The sequence below is a fragment of the Taudactylus pleione genome, unplaced genomic scaffold, assembly GCF_031769625.1.
Source record: "Taudactylus pleione unplaced genomic scaffold, aTauple2 ptg000318l, whole genome shotgun sequence".
Taxonomy (NCBI): Eukaryota; Metazoa; Chordata; class Amphibia; order Anura; family Myobatrachidae; genus Taudactylus; species Taudactylus pleione.
In genome coordinates this window covers 1,612,141-1,638,401 of record NW_028284719.1, presented here as the reverse complement: position 1 = coordinate 1,638,401, position 26,261 = coordinate 1,612,141, and the positions used below count along the sequence as shown (strand labels likewise).

The following is a 26,261-nucleotide window of genomic DNA, read 5'->3' as shown; positions in this document are numbered from 1 at the left end:
TGTAGTGACCAGTTTATCTAAACTGTAATATATGTTACTAAGGTTACTCCTGTATTGTTTGCTGTGTATAAATTGTACCACACTGACCCTGCAAGTCAGTGCTTTCAGAATTGAAGCATTATGTTGGTACCTACAGCGCATGCACATTGTAAGGGCGGTACTCTTTGTTTTTCTTTATGCAATTAAAAATCTTTTGGACTTTGGAACTCCAAGAAGCTGAGTGGACTTCACAATTATTTTATCTTTAATAATGGGGGCTCGTCCTGGATCTCTCATCAAATCTTCTCATACTGTAGACGAACAGAATTCTGAGTATCAAATAAGGGTGGAAGACGCATCACAAAAAGGTAAGAACAATTTGTTCTATATCCTAATACCATCTGTATTTGATACACCGAATTCCTGCTTTATGGGATGAGAAGGTGCAGAGAAGAATTTGGGACAAGATAAAATAAATAGCTTAGTCTGCGTAGATATTTGCTGTGTTTTTAAAATAACTTTCTGCCTCCTAGTTACGTTGCCATAAGCTTTTAAAAATTTTAGTTACTATGACTGAGTGTTTCCATGATTTGTGACAGATTCAGAACAAAAATCAAATGTATAGATGTCTGATAGCTCTGTTATTAGTGGGTGGCCAAATGTAGGTTCTCCAGCGAACTACTTATGATTGACTGATTGTGTGTGCAGTACTGACACTGATAGGTTCTTTCTTCATATTATTCTTTTGTCTGAATGCTTCAGCATTTTTTTATTTATCTGTGTAAGATTGTATCTATGTTAGGTTAGGTTTTATTTTGTTTTTTTATGCCTAATAGTGAATAGAGATGTGCACAGGACTCCATGTTTTGTTCTTGGTTATAAGTTATCTTTGTGTTTCAGTTTAGTCAAAGCCACCCTCAAGTGTTTTAGTTTTTGGACCTAGTTTCCTTTAAAAATTGTTAAAAATAGGTAAAATCATGTAATTTGTACAGTTTCTTTGTTCCTACAGTATTATTAACATCAATAACATTTAAAACTTACAATATGTTTTTCACAGAGCAGCAGCACAAACATTTGGTTGTTTAAAAGAATATAGCACATCTATAAATCACCACACCCAGAGTAAGTGCAGCAATATATGTTATCACTCAAAATACTTACTCTTAAATAAGACTAAAGTTTTTTTGCAAATTATTATTTTGTGGTGCAGCTGAATGGTTCACTACCACACCTACAGTAAGTATTAGAAATAATGTTGCCCCTAAAAAATGCACACTCTTGAAATACAATTTAAATTGAAATATAAAAGAAGACTGGAGTTTTTTTGTAATTATTATTTTTGGGTGCAACTGATGGTGACATTACCACACCCATAGAGAGTGTAATAATTTATGCTGCCTCTCAAATACACTCAGAGTAAGTACAGCAATATGTGCTGCCTCTCAAAATCACACACTAATCAAATATGATTTTTAAATTAAATTATAAAAGAAGACTGGAAGGTTTCTTTGCAATTGTTATTTTGGGGTTAAGCTAATGGGGACATCACCACACCCAGAGTAAGTACAGTAATATATGCTGCCTCCCAAAATCACACACTATTAAAATATGATTTCAAATTATAAAAGACAGAAGATTTTTTAGACAAAAGAAAAATGTCACTTTTGCAATTATTATTTTGTGGCACAGCTATCAGAGACACCACCACAAGCAGAGTAAGTATAGTAATATATACTGCCTCTCAAAATCACACACTCTTGAAATACAATTTAAATTGAATTATAAAAGAAGACTGGACAGTTTTTTTTGCAATTAGTATTTTTAGGTGTAGCTGATAAGGACACCACTTCACTCAGAGTAAGTACAGTTATATACACTGCCTCTCAAAATCACAAAACTTGAAATTTGATTTAAAATGATAAAAGAAGATTTTTTTTAGACAAAATAAAAATGTCTCTTTTACAATTATTATTTTAGGGTGCACATAACAGGAACACAACCACATCCAGAGTAAATACAGTAATATACACTGCCTTTCAAAATCACATACTCTTGAAATATGATTTAAATTGAAATTTAAAAGAAGACTAGAGATTTTTTTGTATTTATTATAGAATAAGTACAATAATTTATGCTGCTTCCCAAAATCACTCACACACACTCTTGAAATGCAACTCAAATTGAATTAAAAAGGAAGACTGAAGGTTTTGGGATGTAGCTATCAGGGACACCACAATACACAGAGTAAGTATAGCAATATACAGTATACTGCCTCTCAAAATCACACACTATTAAAGCATAATTGAAATTGAAATATTAAAAATCTGGACTTTTTTTGCAATTATATTTTAGGACTGCAGCTGACAGGGACACCACCTTTGAGTCCTCTATGGTGATTACATTGCTGATCAATTCATCACTTGGGATGGGGATCTTGAAACAGCTCTAAATGTTGTTTCTTCTCTTAAAACCAACACTTTTAATTTACATTAGACACATATACTATTAACAGCACTAGGGACAATTTCCTTGATCTGAACCTGGAGATAGTGGAGAATCAAATCCAGACATCTAACTATTTTAATGTCATGATCCAGTGCAAGAGAACAGTGAGCCAGGGGGTAAGGGTGGCTAGGGAACAACTAGGTAAGTGACAGCTAGGTCCCCCTATTGCAGCCAAACCCAGGTTAGGCTAGACCTGCCCAGAGGTGCGGAGTCTAACCCACTTGGTGGTCTTCACCAGTGACCCCTCCATTTGGGATTTGGGCTTTGCTGCACCAAGTGGGCAGGTTGCAGCCCTCTGGACAGGTATCTGGGAGTCGCAGAAAGACCAGAACTATATTAAATGAATTTGTATATAAACTAATACTAAAACACTGGAGATGAACTGAAAACTTGAATAATGGAGATGAACTAAATACTTGAACACTGGAGATGCACTAAATACTTGAACACTGGAGATACACTGAATACTTGAACACTGGATATTAAATAAATACTTGAACACTGGAGATGAACACGGGGAAATGTGCTGGTTATTGCTGGAGATACAGGTGCTGATTACCACAGAGAAACTCAGAGAAATGTGGATATAGGCATGTTTTTGAATTTGGTAGAGGTCAAGCTGAAAGCTAACTAGTAATTAGCATGAAATCTGACACCTCAGTGCCACAGAGAAGCTGCAATAGAGGCTGAGCAGTACATTACAAGACACACAGGAATAATAACATAAACCCCTGGAATTCTAAGAGAGAGACAAAGTCTCAGACTAAGAAATAGCAGGGAAGCTAATACAAGAAATACTGGAGAACTGTGAGTAGGCTGAAGCAACACTCTGAAGGAAATAGCACAGAGCAACACTGGTGAGTATTCACAGTCACTGGAACAGCAAAGTTGAACAGCAGTTTCCTGTGCCTGGAGCCAGACATAAATACTCCTGGGTAGGTGATCACTGGATCAGAGGATCAGCTGAGTGACCACAGGACTTCCATTGGGAGAGACTAGTCAGGTGACATGGACCAACATGGCTATGCCCATGCCCGGCACTCCGGAAACCAGGACACATGCACAGAAGCCCTAGCAGACCCCAGGGAGAATACTCAGTCACCACTCACCTCCACTCCCAGCGACTGAACACCTAAGCCCAATGATGCCGGTGCATGTCACAGTGCGCTGGACTCTGGGGTGCACTTACCGGGTCCTGTGACACAGTAGGCAAGGAGTCCAGGGCACCTGCTGCCACTGCTTCTGGCTACCCTCAGCAGCTGTGACAGGTGGCCCCGCTCTCTTAGGAGCGCGCATGCTGTCCTGTTCTAAAATTTAAAGGGGCAGGCATGCTAAATGCTAATCACGTTTGGCATGGGATTTTTAGTCCTCCTTATAAGTGGGAGTCTCTGGCAGCACACAAGTGCCAGAGTATAGGCTCCATACCATACTCCAGCATTCCTGCCATACTGTTATCCTGAACTTCACATTGGCTTGTTTGTGACCCGTTTTATGTCTGACCCTTCTGTACTGCATCTGATAACTGGTTCTGACCTCAGCTACTACCTGTGACCCACTTACATCTGCTCCATTTCTACTGTCTTGTCTGTTGGTATTGACCCGGCCTGTTGACTACGTTTATTCTCCTGCACTTCATCCAGTGTTCACCAGCACCTGTATAAGGGAACCTAACCTGAGGGCCGTGACCTGTGTTTTGGATGCAGCCAAGTTCATACCTTCTCGCGAGGGTCCCTGGTGAATACCACCGGCACATTAGACTCCGTGCCTCAGACATAGGTCTAGCCAACTCCCTAATATGGGATGCATCCACAATCCATCCGAGAGTTGTGACAGTGCAGAGGTGAGTAACGACTAATCCCAGGCCACATCCAGACAGTACCCCCCCTTTCAGGGGGGACTCTGGACACCAAAAATGTGCACTAAAAAAAATTATTTCCAGAAATACAAGAAAAGCTTCTAAAAAAACTTGAAACACCAGAAAAAACTTAAAAAAAACTTCCTAAACCTTGACTGAGCCTATAAGATAACTTCAAGAACTCGAAACTTTGAAAACTTTAGAAGGTGCTTGAATATTGCTTCCTGAGGTGACTTGCTCAAAAAATAATTCCCTGGTGAACAAAATGTCAATCAATTCAAACAAGCCATCCTCATTAATAACCTTGACCCCAAAACACTTTGCTTTCACTTGCTTGGATCTACTGTCAGGCTAATGACCCATAATAAGCTAATAGATTTTACTGCACATCTTCCTAGAAACTTTGCCTCCATAACCCTCAATTAACACCTTGGCTTCATCATTATCAATGGACTCCAAGAATCCCGCGATTACAAAGGTTAAGCCCTTCAAGCAATTATCTATTCCTGGGAGACTTTGTTTAGTGCTAAGAACTTTAGGTGAATAACTGGTCTTATCTATAGAAGAAGGTGAAAGATCTGACTGTGAACATGAAAACTCCTTGGTCTTTAACTTGGAACCTTTTCCTTTCTGCAATGTAGGTACCTCAGATGTAGTAATCAAACAGACTGGAATGGACAAGTCACTTGAAGCTACCATCTCAGACATAACACTGGAAACCCTCTGTTGGGATAAAACACCTGAAGACTTCTCCTGCAGTATAATACTTGAAGACTCCTACTGGGGTATAGCTCTTCAAATCTTCGTCTTCTGGACTGATTGATCCTGTACTGTATAATCTTGTAAAGGGAGTAAAGCAGTGTATCTGAGTTTAATGTCTGAAGGTGGTGAAGTCAACCTAGAATTCATGTCAGAAAAGGTATCTGTAGATGGACACATAGAATTAAATTATTTAATCAGAGCTGTGCTGAAGGCCTTTGCATCTTGTAGAACTGGATCTCTGGACTCAATGAGTGGGTTAGCCCACTCCAAGGCTTTACCTCTAAAGTGCAAAAAAAGAAACATGATGAGGTTGGTGGAAGTAATACCACAAGATGGATTGGTTCTCATTAGGGTGTAATAATGCTTAAGTAATTTGGTGTACTGAGAAACTTCTCTATCTAAGATTTTGGACACAAAAGCATCTGATGAGTCTTGAGTTACAGAATTCTCTTTTGGAACTGATATGAAATCACTTAAAGATTCTTTAATGTGATAATTGGATGATTCAACCAAACTTGATTGATGTCCTTTCTCCGACATGACATTGGAAACCACCACCAGGAGTGTGGAATTTGAATCTGCTCCAGGGGAACAGAACTGTAAAACGCCTCTTGGGGTATGAAACTGGAAACCCCCTCCTGGGGTGTGAGACTTGAGACCCCCTCCTGGGGTGTGAAACCTGAGACCCCCTCCTGGGGTGTGAGAATAGAGACCCCCTCCTTGGGTGTGAGGCTTGAAATCCCCTCCTGTGAAACGACTTTAAACCCCCTCCTGGGGCATAAGAATTGAAATCCCCTCTTGGGTTATGAAAATTGAAACCCCCTCTTGGGGCATGAAATTTGTTACTCCCTCCTGGGGCATGAGACTTAAAATCCCCTCCTGGGGAATGGAACTTGAAACCCCCTCCTGGGATATGAGACTTAAAATCCCTTCTTGGGGCACAAAACTTGATACTCCCTCCTGGGGTACGAAACTAGGAACCCTCTCCTGGGGCATTAGACTAGGAACATGAGAGCTTAAATCTGGATGTTCAGATAGTTCTTCAGGGATGACCAGCTGGAGTCTTCCTTTAATACAGGAAATATCCGGGCTGAGACCGGTAGAGTTGGAACCCGGGCCATGACTGGTAGAAACAGAATCCGGGCTGTGACGAGTAGAAATGAAATGACTAGTGTCCCTGACTTTAGGAGGTTGAAATATTCTCCCAAAATTTCTTAGACGAGGATTGAAGCATCTTGTAATAGGGCCCCAATCGAAAACTTGAACTTTATTTTGCTTAGTGGATATCACCTCCTTATCTGTAACTTAAGAAATGGAAATCACTGATGGCTGATGGGAAGAAATAAAAGTGCAGATGTTGGAAGTCACACGCTTGCCACCACTTCTCAGTGGGCACAGAGTACAGTCTTTAAGAACATGATCGTCATAACGGCAATATAAACACAGATGTAGTTCCCGGTGCCGCTGACGTTCAACCTCAGTAAGTTTCGGACGCAGGAAACATTGATGCCTTAGTTTAGTTTGCTTGGAAAATATGTTAGTCAAGTCAGGAGTAGCACTAAAAAGCTTGGGAATAACTTGAATAATTTTTGGATGGAGTCTTTGTAGTTGTTCTAGAAGCCAGTAGAAACTTTTGAAAGGTTCGAGGTCACAAATATCAGATAATTGGGAGACCGGAGGACACTTGAGAGGTTCACTAGTATACACAGAAAATTTTTCATGAGTAGAAGTAATTGGAACTTGAGAACAAAACTCTGGAGAAGAGGACACAGGAGAATTCACCAGCAGAACTTGTGATGTGTCTGGAGACAAAGCAGCGAGAACAGAATGAATAACCATCAATTGACTAGAAAGTTCTTGTAGCTGCTGTCTCAAAAGTTGCAGAGCTGTCTCTTTTAAAGTCACACAAAGGAGTAGATCTTGAAAACTCACTTCACCCTGGAACCCGGTGACTTGCATACTTGGCTGTTCAAACTGTCATGATCCAGTGCAAGACTTCCTCTGTGAAGGACAGTAAGCTGAGGGGTTAGGGTGGCTAGGGAACAACTAGATGAGTGACAGCTAGGTCTCTCTATTGTGGCCAAACCCAAGTTTGGCTAGACCTGTCCAGAGGTGCGGAGTCTAATCTACTTGGTGGTCTTCACCAGTGACCCCTCCAGTCAGGATTTGTGTTTCGCTGCACCAAGTAGGCAGGTTGAGGCCCTCTGGACAGGTATCTGGGAGTGGCAGAAAGACCAGAACTATATTAAATGAATTTGTATATAAACTAATACTTAAACACTGGAGATGAACTGAAAACTTGAATATTGGAGATGAACTAAATACTTGAACTCTGGAGATGCACTGAATACTTGAACACTGGAGATGTACTGAATATTTTAACACTGGAGATGAACTTGAACACTGGAGATGAACTAAATACATGAACACTGGAGATGCACTGAATACTTGAACACTAGATATGAACTAAATACTTGAACACTGGAGATGAACACAGGGAAATGTGCTGGTAATTGCTAGAGATCCAGGTGCTGATTACCACAGAGAAACTCAGAGAAATGTGGATATAGGCATGTTTTTGAATTTGGTAGAGGTCAAGCTGAAAGCTAACTAGTAATTAGCATGAAATCTGACACCTCAGTACCACAGAAAAGTTGCAATAGAGGCTGAGCAGCACACTATAAGACACACAGGAATAATAACATAAACCACTGGAATTCTGAGAGAGATACAAAGTCTCAGACTGAGAAATAGCATGGAAGCTAATACAAGAAATACTGGAGAACTGTGAGTAGATTGAATCAACACTCTGAAGGAAATAGCACAGAGCAACACTGGTGAGTATTCAAAGTCACTGGAACAGTGAAGTTGAACAGCAGTTTCCTGTACCTGGAGTCAGACTTAAATACCCCTGGGTAGATGATCATTGGATCAGCTCAGTGACCACAGGACTACTATTGGGAGAGACTAGTCAGGTGATATGGACCAACAATGGTGCGCCCATGCTAGGCCCCCCCGGAACTCAGGATACATGCATGAAAGCCCTAGCAGACCCCAGGGAGAATACTTAGTCACCACTCACCTCCATTCCCAGCAACTGAACAACTAAGCCCAAGGATGCCGGTGCAGAGGTGAGTAGCGGCTGGTCCCAGGCCACATTATGACAGTTATAGAAGTAGGCAGTAATGTTTATCTACACTTTAAAATTGCACATTATGCCCCATGTAAAGAGTACATACTCAAGGGGCAAATATTGCAGTTGCAAAGAAATTGCTCCTCTAAAGAGATTTTTGATTAACAAGCCCTAACTATGTTGGAGTTTTTTGAGGCTAAGAGATATCCTAAAGCTATACTAGAAAACGCATCTAAGGAAGTATTTTCTGCCAATAGAGAACAACTGTTAGAAGCAAATAATAAACCTAAAAATAATGTACATGAGAGATAGGAGATTTTTAGCATCTTTTTCAACATTCAATAAATGTTCAGGAGAAATACATCAGAAGGTTAAACAAAATGATAATATTTTAAAGCAAAATAATATCCTAAAAGATTGCCTTCCATCAAATCCAAAATTCATCAACAATTAGGAAAAATAAATACTAATTCCATAACTTGGTTACCCCTAAAACAAGTGGGGTTTTATAAAAGTGGAAGTACTACATATACTACCTGTTCACATGTAAAAATTATATATAAGGTTCAGAACCAAAGTGTGCCAAAACATTTTCTTGACTACCGCAAAGTGGATCCCAGTACAATAAAATGTATAGGATTAGAAGATAAACCTATGGTCAAATGAGGAGGGGACAGATTGCAAAATTATGTAAACAAGAAGTTTACTGGATCTCACAGATGAATTCACTCCATCCATATCTTCTAATCGAATCAATGGAACTCAATTCAATTATTTGATTGTCTTGTTGTCCCAATATATAAGTATATATAGAGTAAATTTTTGTTGGCACTCCTCAAAATCAGACAGATAATAGCAACTGCTCTGGCGCTCAATGGAAAATATTCATAAATGTCAAAGCAAAGATCGGCACTCTGTCTATTGTGGCTTGATAAAGGGGGTTGTACCCCGAAACGTTGCCCCTAATACATTTTTGTACCTATGGAAGTCTCTGAGTGCCGATCTTTGCTTTTACATTTATATATACACATATATATATATATATATATATATATACCAGTCCACTGGCGGCACTCCAGACTAAAAAAATCAATGAGTCAAGTAGCTTAAGGATGCACCCTTAAGGTACTTGACTCATTGATTTTTTTAGTCTGGAGTCCTGCCAGTGTACTGGTATATTTCAGCAGGTCTCTTTATGGACTTTCTGTGGAGGGCACCAAGCATAGTTATCAGCAGATCCCTCGTGAGTGCCGGATCGTGAAACTAAATACATATATATATATATATATATATATATATGACAGGCTTAATCCACGACACTCAACCACCTGGGGTGCCCTTGGTATGTGACCACACCATCTACATAAAAAATATCATACAAACTCGGCACTCACATGCTTTTCAAACTGCAACTTCTTTGAACACAGGGAATGTTGGTTCCAAAATATTGCAATAATTTGTTAAACTGACCACCGCGTCACGGTCATTCCCATCAGGCCAGTCCCTACACTGATTCTCAGATAAATGATCTTGATCTGCCACCTTTGGCTCAAGCTTGCATACATTTTAAACATGAAAATGGGTCCTACCTTAAAGAGACAGGACCACACCCAGGGGATATCAGTTAATATGCACCTGGAAATAGAAAAAAAAGTTTGTCTTATATTTGAAAAACAGGGTGCCCTAGCAAGTGTGACCACAAAATTTAAATAAATGACAGGCTTAATCCACGGCACTCAACCATCTGGGGTGCCCTTGGTATGTGACCACATCATCTACATAAAAAATATCATACAAACTCGGCATTCACAAGCTTTTCAAACTGCAACTCCTTTGAACACAGGGAATGTTGGTTCCAAAATATTGCAATAATATGTTAAGCTGAGTTTGTATGATATTTACTGTCTCTTTAAGGCAGCACCCATTTTCATGTTTAAAATGTATGCAAGCTTGAGCCAAAGGTGGCAGATCAAGATCATTTATCTGAGAATCAGTGTATGGACTGGCCAGATGGGAATGACCGTAACGCGGTGGTCAGCTTAACAAATTATTGCAATATTTTGGAACCAACGTTCCCTGTGTTCAAAGGAGTTGCAGTTTGAAAAGCATGTGAGTGCCGAGTATGAATGATATTTTATATATATATATATATATATATATATATATATATATATATATAGGATCAATCGGTCCGGCACTCCAGTTTACTTTGTCCTGTATTGCCTTCGTGCCCTCCTTTATAGATAATATTGTAGGAAGTGTAGGCGGCACTGAAGGTCTTGTAGGAAGTGTGGGTGGCACTGAAGGTCTTTAAATATACGTGGTTTATGTGCCAACATTTCAGGGCTTTATCGCCTCTTTGTCAAAGTTACATACTGTACATAATGAAAAGCATAAAATCTTACCTGTAAGTAGATCATCTTTGTGTAAGAATGCTGCTCATATAGACATGGGCATCTGCACGTTGCAGGGCGCGTCCCCCACCAATAATGTATGATGCATCTGGCTTTCCTGGTTACCCTGGATACTGGGCTACAACATCCTGATGGAGATAAGTGAATAGAACACATCCACCAATAGAATAATGATACAACATACAGATATCAATATAAAACATTTAGAAGCGCTGAAGTAAATGAGCACAGCTAGGGGTATTTCTAACCTGCAAATTATATATTAAGGAAAATATTCAACCAAACAGGTACTAATGGTTGTAACATAAAGTGAATGCAAAAAATGTATCCACCTGGTATATGTGGACAATAATAATATACATAGTAGAGATATATTTCTATCTATGTAAAATATTTTAGAGCATATTCAAGCCATTTGGTATAATTGTATTAAATTCAATAATCCACTTGGCTTCCAGGCGTAGCAAACATTTTACCCTATTGCCTCCTCTCAATGTGGCTGGGACAAAAATATATTATTTTATGCTTAAACATGATCAAAGAGTTTTTATTTTCTGCAAAATGACCTGATACAGGCTGGTCGATGGTTTTTGCTTGCAATGCTTATCTTATCGCCATGTGATGAAGTGCCATCCTCTCCCTCATGGTTCTGATAGTTTTACCTATGTAGGTTAATCCAAAGGGTCATGTGATGGTATACACTATAAATGAGGATGTGCAAGTCAGTACATGATGGATTTTGTAGCTCTTATTTCTCTGTGGATGTTTAAAGTCCCCATCAGTTTGCATATTTTGGCATGAAGTACATTTTAGACACTTGTAATATCGTTTTTGGCTTTTTGAGAAAATTAGGACCATCTTCAACCTTATTGTCAAATCCCGCAATGTCCATATGTACTACTGTATCTCTTATATTTCATCCTCTGAGAAAACAGGTCATTGGATGTTTCCCTTTGAACAGGGTAATTCTTTGTCTGTCTAAAGGATTGGCCATAACGCCTTGCTTGTATGTTGGATGATCGGGCTTGAAGTTGTAAACTGTTGTTTTCAGATATTTACAGATTTGTTCATTTTAGAAGATAGTTGTAACAGTGACTTTCTATCCATTGGAAGAATTTATGACTTTTGCTGTTTTAGAAGATTAATATCGTATCCCCTGTTGCTGAATTTTGAGCTAATGTGATTTAATGCTTCCTCAATTTCTTCCAGATTACTTGTTATGCGAGCTACCCTCGTCATTTGGAATCTCGGAAGACCTCTTTTCAGTGAAACTGGATGATGACTTTTGCCAGTTGGTTTACTGTATACCGAAGTGATGATCTTCACATCTAAATAGTTAAGTGTGTTGTTACTGTGTTGAAGATTTTTTATTTTCCCGTCCAGAGCATAAAGAGATTGTCTATATAGCGACAAAAAAACATTATATTCTTAGATATTCCTTGATTTTGAAAGACCATCTTTTGTTCTTCTTATAGCATAAATACATTGACGTAGGTAGATGCCACGTTGCTACCCATTGCGCAGCCTGTGAGCTGTAAGTAATATTTGCCGTTATATTGGAAATAATTCCAGGTAAGGGTAAGTACCAGAAGGCAAATGAGCAGATTTAGATCAAGTTCTTGAAACTTTTCAGCAAGGAGTAACTCTCTTATGGCCTTAAGCCCCTCAGGGTGTAGAATAACAGTATACAAATTACATACATTCATAAAGCAAATTAGAGTATTTTCTGGTACTGTCCCTATTCATTCTAGTTGTAATAAGAAGGATGTGGTGTCCTTAAGCACAGTTTGTTGTTTTGACGCATAAGGTTGCAAGATTGTGTCTAGAAGTTGTGTGACCTGCTGGTATAGGGAGTTCCTAGTGGAGATGATTGGGGGCCCAGTGGCTGTGTTAGATATTTGTGCATACACAAAAATCTAACACAGCCACCGGCTGCCCGACACAATGTTTCATATGTATATACAGTCAGGTGCATAAATATTGGGACATTGACAGAATTTTCATATTTTGGCCTCTATTCACCACCACAATGGCTTTGAAGTGAAACAAACAAGATGTGCTTTAACTGCAGACTTTCAGATTTAATTTGAGGGTAATTACATCCAAATCAGGTGAATGGTGTAGGAATTACAACGGTTTCTATATGTGCCTCCCACTTTTTAAGGGGCCAAAAGTAATGGGACTATCAACTCAAAAGCTATTTCATGGACAGGTGTGGGCTATTTCCTCGTTATTTCATTATCAATTAAGCAGGTAAAAGGTCTGGAGTTGATTCTAGGTGTGACATTTGCATTTGGAATCAGTTGCTGTCGACTCTCAATATGAGATCCAAAGAGCTGTCACTATCAGTGAAACAAGCCATCATTAAGCTGAAAAATCAAAACAAACCCATCAGAGAGATAGCAAAAACATTAGGTGTGGCCAAATCAACAGTTCGGAGCATTCCTAAAAAGAAAGAATGCACCGGAGAGCTCAGCAACACCAAAAGACCTGGAAGACCACGGAAAACAACTGTGGTGGATGACAGAAGAATTATTTCCCTGGTCAAGAAAAACCCCTTCACAACAGTTAGCCAAATCAAGAACACTCTCCAGGAGGTAGGTGTATATGTGTCAAAGTCAACAATCAAGAGAAGACTTCACAAGAGTGAATATAGAGGGTTTACCACAAGATGTAAGCCATTGGTGAGCCACAAAAACAGGAAGACCAGATTAGAGTTTGCCAAACAACATCTAAAAAAGCCATTACAGATCTGGAACAACATCCTATGGATAGATGAGACAAAGATCAACTTGTACCAGAGTGATGGGAAGAGAAGAGTATGCAGAAGGAAAGGAACTGCTCATGATTCAAAACATACCACCTCATCAGTGAAGCATGGTGGTGGTAGTGTCATGGCGTGGGCATGTATGGCTGCCAATGGAACTGGTTCCCTTGTATTTATTGATGATGTGACTGCTGACAAAAGCAGCAGAATTAATTCTGAAGTATTTCGGGCAATATTATATGCTCATATTCAGTCAAATGCTTCAGAACTCATTGGACGGTACTTCACAGTGCAGATGGACAATGACTCGAAGCATACTGCAAAAGCAACCAAAGATTTTTTTTAAGGCTAAAAAGTGGAATGTTATGCAATGGCCAAGTCAATCCCCTGACCTGAATCCGATTGAGCATGCATTTCACTTGATGAAGACAAAACTGAAAGGAAAATGCCCCAAGAACAAGCAGGAACTGAAGACATTTGAAGTAGAGGCCTGGCAGAGCATCACCAGGGATGAAGCCCAGCATCTGGTGATGTCTATGCGTTCCAGACTTCAGGCTGTAATTGCCTGCAAAGGATTTGCAACAAAGTATTAAAAAGTGAAAGTTAGATTTAGGGTTGTTTAGTTTGTCCCATTTCTTTTGTCCCCTTAAAAGTGGGAGACACATATAGAAACCGTTGTAATTCCTACACCGTTCACCTGATTGGATGAAATTACCCTCAAATTAAATCTGAAAGTCTGCAGTTAAAGCACATCTTGCTTGTTTCATTTCAAAGCCATTGTGGTGGTGAATAGAGGCCAAAATATGAAAATTCTGTCAATGTCCCAATTTTTATGCACCGGACTGTGTATATATATATATATATATATATATATATATAGTCTTAGGGCAGCTTGCTGAAGGTAGCAGCTTGATGTGGTTATGCATTAAGTGGTTAAAATCAAGTGTGCTTTCTGAACAGTTAAATAACATTTGTTCTGCATGAACCTCATGAATCTCACTGAATATGGACTTATCATCTGTCTCTTCTCATCCCAGGTATGTGATTGTCCTTGCTGAGTACAGCTGCCAGAGTCTGCATTAACCCCCATGCACCATCAGCTGTCTAGGCAATGTATGTGATTGTCCTTGCTGAGTACAACTGACAGAGTCTGCATTAACCCCCATGCAACATCAGCTGTCTAGGCAATGTATGTGATTGTCCTTGCTGAGTACAACTGCCAGAGTCTGCATTAACCCCCATGCACCATCAGCTATCTAGGCAATGTATGTGATTGTCCTTGCTGAGTACAACTGCCAGAGTCTGCATTAACCCCCATGCACCATCAGCTGTCTAGGAAATGTATGTGATATTATTTGACATCCTGCAAACCACAACTCCTAATCTATAGTTGCATTAATGCAAAATTAGCTGTGTATTTAAAGTATGTGTTTAATGCTGTACATGTTTGTAATTAGTATTGTTTAAATGTCTGTGAATCTTGTTTGACTTGCTAGCCATAGTCATGACCTGTGTTTCGATGGGGATCACTGAAGCATAGTTTATAGTGCCATACTGCCTGTTTACTTAAACTTTGCAATATATGTCCACTGATCAATCTGTATTTCAACCAGCTGACCAATTGGCTCAGATGTAAGCTAGGGTCTTAATCAGGCATACTGTTTCTTAACATTCAGTCTTAGGGCAGCTTGCTGAGGGTAGCAGCTTGATGTGGTTATGCATTAAGTGGTTAAAATCAAGTGTGCTTTCTGAACAGTTAAATAACTGCTGAAAAACATTGAATAACATTGAAGACCAGGTAATTACAAACCCATTACTTAGAAAATTTAATTTTTTCCAAATACAGAAAAAGACAATGTATCAAAAACTTCTTTTTATAATCTCACTCCATGGAATACTCTCTAAGGCTACTACATCCTTTACTCTTCCTGCAGCTCACCCTTCTGTACATATTGCTGCCTCATTAATCTACTCACCACTTATGAACACACATGAGCTTTTAAATTATCTACACACACTGAAAATAACATTTACAACCTGTCGCCATAAAAATCTTTTGGACAAATCCAACAATTATATTTATATCTCTCTCCTGCTGCTTCTATTAGCTGGTGACATATCACCAAATCCAGGCCCAACCCACATGCCACACCAACAACGAACTATAAATCCAGCTAACCTCATAAATATTGCATGCCTCCCTTCACTATCCAAGTCACTAAAATGTGCCTTATGGAATGCACGCTCTGTCTGCAATAAGCTAACATCCATCCACGACCTCTTTATTTCAACCAACCTCAACCTTCTGGCAATAACAGAAACATGGCTTGCACAATCAGACACTGTCTCCCCTGCTGCACTTTCACATGGTAACCTACACTTCTCACACACCTCCAGGCCTGGTAATTGTAAAGGAGGTGGGGTAGGAATATTACTCTCCCAATCTTTCACATACACAGTTCTCCCACAGGTACCTTCACTCACATTTACATAATTTGAAGTGCAGTCTATCAGGACTTTCACCCCTTTCTCTCTGCGAGTTGCTGTTATCTACCGCCCACCTGGGCCACCCCAACAATTTCTGGAACACTTTTCTGCCTGGCTCCCTCACTTTCTATCCTCAGACATCTCCACCATCATTATGGGTGATTTCAATATCCCCATTGACAGTACACAATCTCCTCATGCCTCCAAACTACTCTCTTTAACATCCTCTCTTGGCCTCTCCCAATGGAGAGACTCCTTTACTCATCAGGAGGGCCACTGTATTGATCTTGTATTCACCAGACTAGGCTCAGTTTCTGATTTCACTAATGTTCCTTTCCCTCTCTCAGATCATAACCTTATCACCTGCACACTCTCCTCCATTACATCAACATCATTGAAATCAACCAAACCTAAATCCAAAACCCGTAGAAATATTAATGCCATTAATCTTCAACAACTATCTACCTCTCTAAAACAACAACTTTCTCCAATTTCTACATTCACTTCTCCTGAGACGACTGCATCACACCTAAACCAGATTATAGAAAAAGCCCTCGATGAAGTAGCTCCAGCTACCCATCACACACCACGTAGAGTTAGACGTCAACCGTGGCATTCTAGCTTAACAAGGCATCTACAAAAACTCTCGCGTAAAGTTGAACGTCAGTGGCGAAAGTCTAATACTCCAAGTGACTTCCTCACATATAAGACTATCTACAACTCTTATCGTACTGCTCTGGACACTGCCAAACAAACATATTTCCAATCTCTAATCTCTGCTCAAGCTTCTAATCCAAAGCGACTTTTTAATACATTTAAACTGCTTCTTACCCCTCCATCACCCAAACCACCTGCTACTATTTGTGCACAAGATCTTGCTTCCTATTTTAGGGACAAGATTGATAAGATCTGAAATGAAATAGTAGGCTCTTCCTCAGCTAGTGACCTGCTCAATTCCCTACCTGAATCCTCTGGCACATTCTCCTCATTTGATCTCACAAACGAAGATGAAGTATCTACACTCTTCTCATCCTCCTACTCTATTACCTCTCCCCTAGATCCTATACCCTCACAAATCAGTAAAGCTTTGTCTCCTGCGCTTATCCCAACCCAAACTAAAATCTGTAATCTCTCTCTCTCTACTGGCAACTTTCCATCACTGTTCAAGCACGCAGTGATTACTCCCATTCTGAAAAAACAAAATTCTGACCATAGTACTCTCTCAAATTACCGTCCTATCTCCCAGCTCCCATGCACCTCCAAGCTACTTGAGAGACTTGTCTACACCCACCTCACACACTTTCTTAACTCACACAACTTATTGGACCCACTTCAATCCGACTTTCATTCCCAACACTCCACAGAGACAGCACTGACTAAGGTAGTAAATGATCTTGTCACTGCCAAGGCTAAAGGCCATTACTCACTCCTAATTCTTCTAGATCTCTCTGCTGCTTTTGACACTGTTGACCACTCTCTTCTCATACAAACACTACAATCCATATGTCTTAAGGGCACAGCTCTTTCTTGGTTTTCTTCCTACCTATCTGATTGCTCATTTACTGTTCATTTTTCTGATTCTGCCTCCTCTTCGCTACCTCTATCAGTTGGAGTACCGCAAGGCTCTGTCTTAGGTCCTCTGCTATTCTCAATCTATACCACCTCTCTTGGCAAACTAATCAGCTCTTTTGGATTTCAGTACCATCTGTATGCGGATGATACTCAAATCTACCTATCCTCTCCAGATTTATCTCCATCTGTATTGGTCCGTGTCACTTAATGTCTTTCTGCCATTTCATCTTGGATGTCATCTCGCCACCTGAAACTTAATATTTCTAAAACAGAATTAATTATATTTCCACCGGCCAATAACAGTTACCAACCTGATCTCTCTATCACTGTTGATACCTCGACCATCCACCCCACCCCACAAGCTCGCTGCCTTGGTGTCATCCTTGACTCTGAACTGTCCTTTGTTCCCCACATTCAATCTGTCTCAAAATCATGTTACATACACTTAAAAAACATATTCAAAATTTGACCATATCTCACACAAGACACTGCAAAAACTCTAATCCATGCACTTATTATTTCCCGCATTGACTATTGCAATAGCCTCCTTACTGGTCTTCCCAAAAACAGGCTATCACCATTACAATCCATTATGAATGCAGCTGCAAGGCTTATCTTCCTTGCAAAACGTTCTTCTTCTGCTGCCCCGCTCTGTCAGTCCCTCCATTGGTTGCCAGTTTTCTACCGTATTCAATACAAAATAGTTTCACTTACACATAAGGCTATTATCCAAACCACACCAACATACATCTCTTCACTCATCTCAAAATATCTCCCAACCCGACCTCTCCGCTCAGCACAAGATCTGCGTCTCTCATCCCCATGCATTACTTGCTCCCATTCACGGTTACAGGACTTTCTTCGCGCTGCACCCACTCTATGGAATGAACTACCTCGCACAATAAGACTTTCATCTAGTCTCCAATCCTTCAAGCGATCCCTGAAAACTCACCTCTTCAGGCAAGCTTATCAAATTCCAGAACCTCCCACATAACCTTCATAGCTTCCATATCTAATTACATCCCCTTTTTACAGTCCACACACAATGGCACACATTGTCTTTCTCTCACATCCTCATGACATTTGGTCGACATTCCTGTGTGACTGGATCATGCAGCCAACCAAGAAACTGTGCATTCTGGCTGGACCAAATGCAATATATAGCACCTATCCTTGTGTATCAATGCCTATTTCCCTATAGATTGTAAGCTTGCGAGCAGGGCCTTCCTACCTATATATCTGTCTGTTATTACCCAGTTTTGTTCTATTAATGTTTACAATTGTAAAGCGCAACGGAATATGCTGCGCTATATAAGAAACTGTTAATAAATAAAAATAAATATATATATATATCATGTTGCCTCTTTAATTTATCTATTTTATCTTGTCTACCTTGTACCAACCTTTCATCTTAGGCAAATGAATCATCATAACAGATATAGGCAAATTTGCATTTTATAGCTTCTTGAATTTTGTCCATAACTATTACCATATGTTTTATATACTGTATAAGACATAATTGGACTTAAAAATAAGTCTAATTTATTTGTATTCATTGTAATTAGTATGTGATTGATTGATTTTTATGAAACAGCATATCTTCCCTAATAAATATAAATAGAGATGGACACCAAGTAAATGTTTTATGTCATCTCTTTTTTGTGCAGGTAAAATCAAAGGAGGAATCTTAATAGATTTTTCATCTGGCCCCACCTTTTTCCACCTTTTGGCAATCTGTGAAGGCTTCAGTGAAATCACTATTCTAGAAACAAATGATGTCTGCATTAAGGAACTGGAGAGCTGGATAAATAAAGAAGAGGAGGCCTTTGATTGGCTATATTTCTCAGAGGTTTTTCCAGAACTGGAAGGCAACAGGTAACCAAAAGTAGCTTTAGCAATTACAGAGGACAAAAATGATTATTTGCAACAGAGGTTTGGGCTGTGCACCAACAGTTCCATCAGGGTGAATTGGTTTGTAGGGCAAAATGGCAGAGACAGAGGAGCGGAGCTGGTAGAAGTGATGTATGAAAGAGGTGCACCATTGCAGCTCATTATGCAGAGCAGTGCAGAAAGGAGATTTCCTATTGGAGAGTGAGATTATTTCAAATAGACATGTAGGCAGGCCCCTGTGTTTTGGTTTTTGTTTGATTTTGGTTAAAAATCTACATTTTGATTTGTTTTTGGCAAAACCTCCCTCAAATGTTTTGCTTTTGGATTTAATAAAAACAGCTATAATCATGTAATTTGGAATTATTTGTATTCATACAGTACTATTAACACCAATAACTTTAATTTCTAGTCATTTCTAATCAATTTTGGTCAGCTCACAATCACAATATTGTTTTCGCAAATATTGGCCAAAGGCTGCAGTGAGCTAGCTGGCTGGCTGGATTAAGCAACAGAGCAGCAGCAGTTTAAAAGAATATAGCACTTCTGTGAAATATAGTGGCTCAGTAGTGGCAGACAGGATGGCAGTTTAATAAACTAAGACCCTATAGAATGTTTTCATTAATCAAGAACTAATTGCCTAAAATTAATTCCTAGTATAAAATATAATGTGTTACCAGGAATGGGATTGAAATACCGGCTGCACAAGCCCAACAGGAGCCCTTCTCCATGCAGCCTGACCTACTAGTGTAGCCCCAACCTACTGGTTGTGTCAGAGGTGCATGTGTACTGGGCTCCTCCAATTATAGCTCAGCACATTCTCCTATGACCCCTGGGTGTCTCTAACCATAAAGGAGCCTGTTAGCACAAGTATTTGTTGGATTAGTTGTTAGAATATTTTTAATATTGCCAAGAAAGTGTTTAGATCATCCAGACAATTTGTTATGTGTGTTGTGAAGTAACCTTCAAATATCAGGTGAAATTTCATGCCACTTGTAAAAAAAGTGTTATAAACTTTACTTCAGGTGTAAAGTTGGGGATCTGGCTGAGAACTGGGCCCCACATATATGCTGTGATAATTGCTGTAATAATAAAACTTTAAATGTACTATATATGTCACAAAAACAACCCTGTCTGATGGAAAAAAATTCAGCATAAAAAATACATTTAGATTCAGTTTCTTTAGTTATTTTCAAATAAAAAAAGTGTATTATTGTAGACCAGTGTAAACAGTCCAGGACCTCTGAGCCTGTTATGGTGTTGGAAAATAGGGAGGAAATGTATCTGCATCCGCTGACACCGTAACGTAGTATTTTGCATTCAGATACACCCACCAGTAACACACAGAATATAGGCATGCCTCATATCATTGGAAGGTAAAAAGTTGCATGAAAAGACGCTTGGCGCTACCAACTCACTCCATGGCATGGCGCTATTAGAAGGGCTGTTTAATGCCCAAGAAGGCTTGATGTATGTGGAAACATCTGTATAACTCTCTATTACATATAGCAAGGGGTTTTAAAAGCTACATAATTGTTTTGACTTACGGATGTCTTATTATCTTAGTAGCATACACAGTTGCTATTATTGCATGGCACCTCTAATCATATTTTTCAATGATCATGCCATCAACATCATTTAGTGACCACACTATCAATGGGATTACATATCCAATATAGGCTGATATAGTTTGTGTGTGTAGTGAAAGTGGATAAAGATATTTAGATACTGTAACTCCTGTCCACTTCTACTGTCACCTGTGTGTTGGGGCAATGAACAACTGACGAGAAAGCAGAGAGGTCAGTGATAGATGGAAAAAATAGTGAAAGTCACAGTTCTGCTGTCAGTGTTGTGCTGAGAGTCAGGGCCGTAGCTAGGGTAGTGCGGCCGGTGCCATCGCACAGGGCACCACAGGTCATTGAGCGCTGTTTGGGCCTGTCAAATTTCTGTTTATTATCATTCTTGCTTGTAAATTCCTCTTATTTCATCCCCAGCATCTCCTGGCCTCTCATATCTCTTCCCTGGCCCTTCCCCATGGGGTCATGGCCCTTTTTTGGGTGCATTATGTCCCTTTGAAAAATGAGGGGGGCAAAAATGCTCTTTCTGGCACAGGGCACCAAAAAGTCTAGTTATGGCTCTCCGTACATTGCAGGGAATATTCTTATTGGCTTCCCTGATGAGAAAGCATATGAAGTACCTGCATGTAGGATCATGTTCTTTTGTGTGTGGATGTGTTATCTCTGCCAGTATGTTTCCTGTTGGGTGGGATATCCCCCTAAAGCTGGGTGCTGTGTGTGCACCACAGGAACCTAAAAGTTGAGCGTGATGACACGTTTCGCCTGCAGAATGTTGATATCTGAGCCTAGTGTGTCCTCATTTTGATCCTCCTTTTAAGGACTGGCTGCACTGAGATGTCAATCATAATTAAGGCATTGATTGTAGTATGGATACATTGTATTAATGCTGTTACTGCTGAAATTGTCAGATTTGAATGCATTTTATATAGTATGGCAATAATTATATTTCTCTCTTTTTATTTCATACATTTCATAATTAAAACAATATAAGGGCCCTTAGTTTAAATAAAGTGGTCTTATTGCATAATTGAAACACAAAATCAAAGTTGTGTCAGGAGCAGATTGGAAGAGCAATGTCAAGCAGGACAGTTCCCAAAGTAATCATACTGACCTGTGTTGCAATCGCCTTCCTGTTCTTGCATCTTTAAATACATGATACTGCTACTAGAGTCTTACACATTGTTGCTGCTACTGGATTAGAAGGGCCCAGTTTGGAAAAGAGGTACAGTATACAGTACGTGTCACATATCAAATTTTTCAGTGCAAACTCTTTAAACAGTTTTGTTGAATTGCACTGAGAATAAGACATATTTTGGGTGATAAAGATGCAAAGAAGTATGGGCCTGATTCAGAGCCGCTCGTAAGCGGCCGCTCGTTCGCTCCGAGCGATGTTCGCACATCTGCGCATGCGTATGGGTTTTAGTATGCATGCGCGAACCAGTCAGTGCGGTTGGAAATCGTGTGCTCGCAAAATAGCGAATGCCTGCTAATTTGAGTGACAGAATGAGGCGTTTGTGGGTGGTAACAGGGGAAGGTGCTTGAAAATGGGGAGTGGAGATCTGAACGCAGGCGTACCAAACTGTCAAAACGGGCGTTTTAAGGGCGTGCATAATTAACAAAGCAGCGTCATTGACCACGTCATTTGGTTGTCTTTTAGCCTGAACTGCTCGCATGATTGCGGTAGGAAAATCCAACCACAAGCACTTCCAGCAGTTCAGACGCCTTTCGATGTACTCGATTAATCAAATAAATAGCGGAGATGACGTATGATGCGAGCGGCCAGGGGGCATTTTTTCCAAAATAGTGAGTGCATGTTTCGTTCGCTCGTTCAGACATAGAGGTGTCAACAGACCGCAAAGAGCGAGCACTTCATTTAAATAGCCAGCCCCTTTTTCTGAACAAGCGTCCGCAAATTGCGTCCGGCTCTGAATCAGGCCCTATGTTCTGTGGGTAACACTGTCACTCAGCAGTGCTTTGGATCACATATATGTTGACCTTGACATTTCAGATCATGGTGGAAGAAATACACAATTAGCTATTTATACTGTGCAAACACTTACACTCTTTTCCATCTTTATGCATTAAGTGTATATTACATTGAAGATTGCAATTAGGGTTTATAGAAATAGAAGTTCTAGTAAAAATTAGTCAACGCTCATAGGGACTTGTTAATATCATATTTTACTGAATTATTTATTAAAAGTTATATTTTAAAACACATATTCATCTAAAAGCATGCCCCAAAAAGGCTCTCTCTTTTTGTTTTGTTGCTCTGCTGCAATAGGAGAAAAATATAAATACATTCTGGATGCAGGGCCAGATTAACAATGGGGCGGATGGAGCTACAGCTCCAGGCCTTCACATAAAAATAGGCCCATTGTCAAGACAACATGATGTTGACTGGCCAACTGCTCTCCACACGGTCAGCCATAAATCATAAGTAGTAAAATTGTATTTCTATTTACCCCCTAAAATGATGCATTTTTTTCCTTTTACATATTTAGGTAGACATTGGAGCAGAGAGTATAGGGGGTACACGCCCACATGGTACTTGCCACACCCACACAGCACTGGTCACGCCTCCTCTGCTTCTCATAATAGGCCCTTTGGTCATTTTCAGCTCCATGCCCATGTGGCCATCAATCCGGCCCTGACTGGATGTGCACCCTGCCTGTCATCCTTGATATCCTGTCTTAGGTTGATAGACAGGATGCTAAGCCTGTTAGAGCCTGTTAGAGTCAGTGCTACCATTAGGCAGCTTTAGGTGGCTGTCTAAGGGTGCCAGCCACTGGAGGAGGATGCAGAGTCCACCAAAAAAAAGAATTTGTCTGTGTGTGTTTTAGAGAGTTTGTGTTAAGGAGTACAGACATGCTTAATGTGCATGGGAGTGATGGTTTTGGCTGACAGGGTAAGTGTGTTTGTAAGTTTAATGAGAGCTAGCAGGGTGAGATGTGTGTGTGGGGGGGTTATTGGGTGCTGACATATATTGGGGCACAGATGTGTAGTATAAATATATATTGAGGCATGGATGTGTGGTATAATGTATTGGGGCACAGATGTGTGGTATAAATATATATTGAGGCATGGATGTGTGGTATAATGTATTGGGGCACAGATGCATGATATATAAAGAATTTGGGGCACATGTGGCATATGTATTAGGGGCATTGTGTGGTATTATTCACAGCTATGTGGCATACAATACATTTGCTGCATAGCTGTGTGGTATATGTATTTGGGGCACAAATGTGTGGCATATTATGTATTGGAGGCATTTATGTCTAGCATAATTCCGAATTGGGAATACAGTTGTGTGGCATATAATGATTTTGTGGCACAGATGTATCGTATATTTTAAATTAGGGGCAATGTTATGAGGCACAGTATGATTTTGGGGCTCTGCTGTGTGGCATATTATAAATGGGTGTCACTAATGTGTGGCATAGTATGAATTGGAGGGAGCAGGAGCGGTGATGAAATGTTGTCTAGGGGACAAAGACACTTTGCACTGGCCCTGCCAGTAATGTGCTCTGATTACAGATTGGATAAACCTGTATTCAAGATTGACCCATGTAAAAAGGCACCTTGTAACTTTTATACATTTATATACAACAATATGTCAAGAAGTAGGATGTTTGATAAAGTAAAAACCATGTACAGTATATAGCTGTAATTTTCCACTTTAAGGCAAACAAGGTTTCCTGCAATATAGTTCAATACTGTTAATAATATTATGTCTGATGTGCATAGAAAAGTTTGAGACAGATATTACCACATACACTTATCCTTAAATCCCACCAAATAGCCCTATATGAAAATATGTGAAATAAGGACTTGATTCTGACCCGCTCACGATCACTGAGCGCTCGCAAGCGGGTTGATGGTGCACAAGTGCGCATGCGCACGATGGAGGGAGTTCGATCATGCGCATGCGCGAGACCCGGTGAGCGACGGGAATGCCGTTGCTCCGGGTCTCGCACCAAAGGGGGCGTGCTGTCGATGGTGAGTGACAGCACGCCCCCTTTGGTGGGCATGCCGGGGGCGTGGCTGCCAGACGGAAGCGTTCCATGGGAACGCCTACCGTCTGGGTCCGGCCCCACTGACATCACTAGTGATGTCAGTGGGAGAGATTTTGGCTCTGATAGAGCCAAAATCACTCCTGGGCTTGCGGCAGCGAGACCCTACCGCAGGGTCTCATCGCAAGCCCGATGGTCGCGATTGTCTTGACCATCGCGACCATCTTTTTGGCCGCTCGCATATGCTGTGGGTGGTCACCCACAGCTATGCGAGCGGCCAGGAGGCCACTCCAAGTTTAGGTAGGAGGGCCCTGATTCCGGCTCTGAATCAGGCCCTATGTGTATAAGCCACATCACTCTGTATTTTACAAAATTTGTCTTTTTTGTACTGCAAATGTTACAAAAGCAAAAAGTTTAGTACCCTTCACACCACTAGTTGGTGTTCGTGAAACAGCAGTGTGCAATACTGTTGCTAATCTGAAAAAAAGGGCAAGGGAGCAAGGGCTGATAGGACTGAGCCATGCCATGAATATTGCCACATAGCAATATGCAAGTTTACACTACCATGAGTGTGAGAAAAGTGCAAATCCTAAGCCTCTAGTACACTACAATACTGTTTGTCTGTGGCTGAGGTGCAAGAAAAGACCCTATGTAGTGCTATACAGAAACTAAAGTCCACAAGTCTAAAAATAGCTATCCATGGCATGGTGTTGAAGTCACGAAATGCATCTTCTGCCATATAGAGCAAAAATGCTAGGTGAATTAGGAAACTTCTGTAAGTTCCCCAAACATTTCTACAATATCTGACTAAACACTGTTAGCAACTAATTTATAGAAATAAATTTCATTTTCATATCTATACTTTTTTTTCAGGGACAGGTGGTTGGTAAAAGAAGAAACTCTCAGAGGAAGAGTTAAACATATTATGAAATTTGATCCAAACAATGAACCCCCCCCCCCCCCGGGCCCTTGGTGCTGGAGAAAGCAGACTGTCTGATGAGTGTGTATATATTGCAACATATTAGCAAAGATAAAGACGCTTATTGCAGGAGCCTTAACAAATTGTCTGCCATGTTAAAAGTTGGTGGTCACCTAATATTATTTGGTGGACTAATGCAACATTTTTTGCACTTGGAGAGCACAAGTTTTATAAATTAAGATATGATGAAGACTTTATTAAGAAATCCGTAACAGATGCCGACTTTACCATTGAATGTCTTCAGATACTAGAGAGCAAAGTACTCCGTGATGATGTATGCTATGAACATGTTTTTTTTCTTAGTGCACTCAAAGTGAGGGAAGTTTAA

The 26,261-nt window shown here is 40.1% G+C and overlaps 1 pseudogene; it reads left to right on the top strand.

Moving 5' to 3' along the window:
* Positions 1-250: 250 nt before the first annotated feature.
* LOC148509620 (nicotinamide N-methyltransferase-like) lies at positions 251-26,261 on the top strand (annotated as a pseudogene).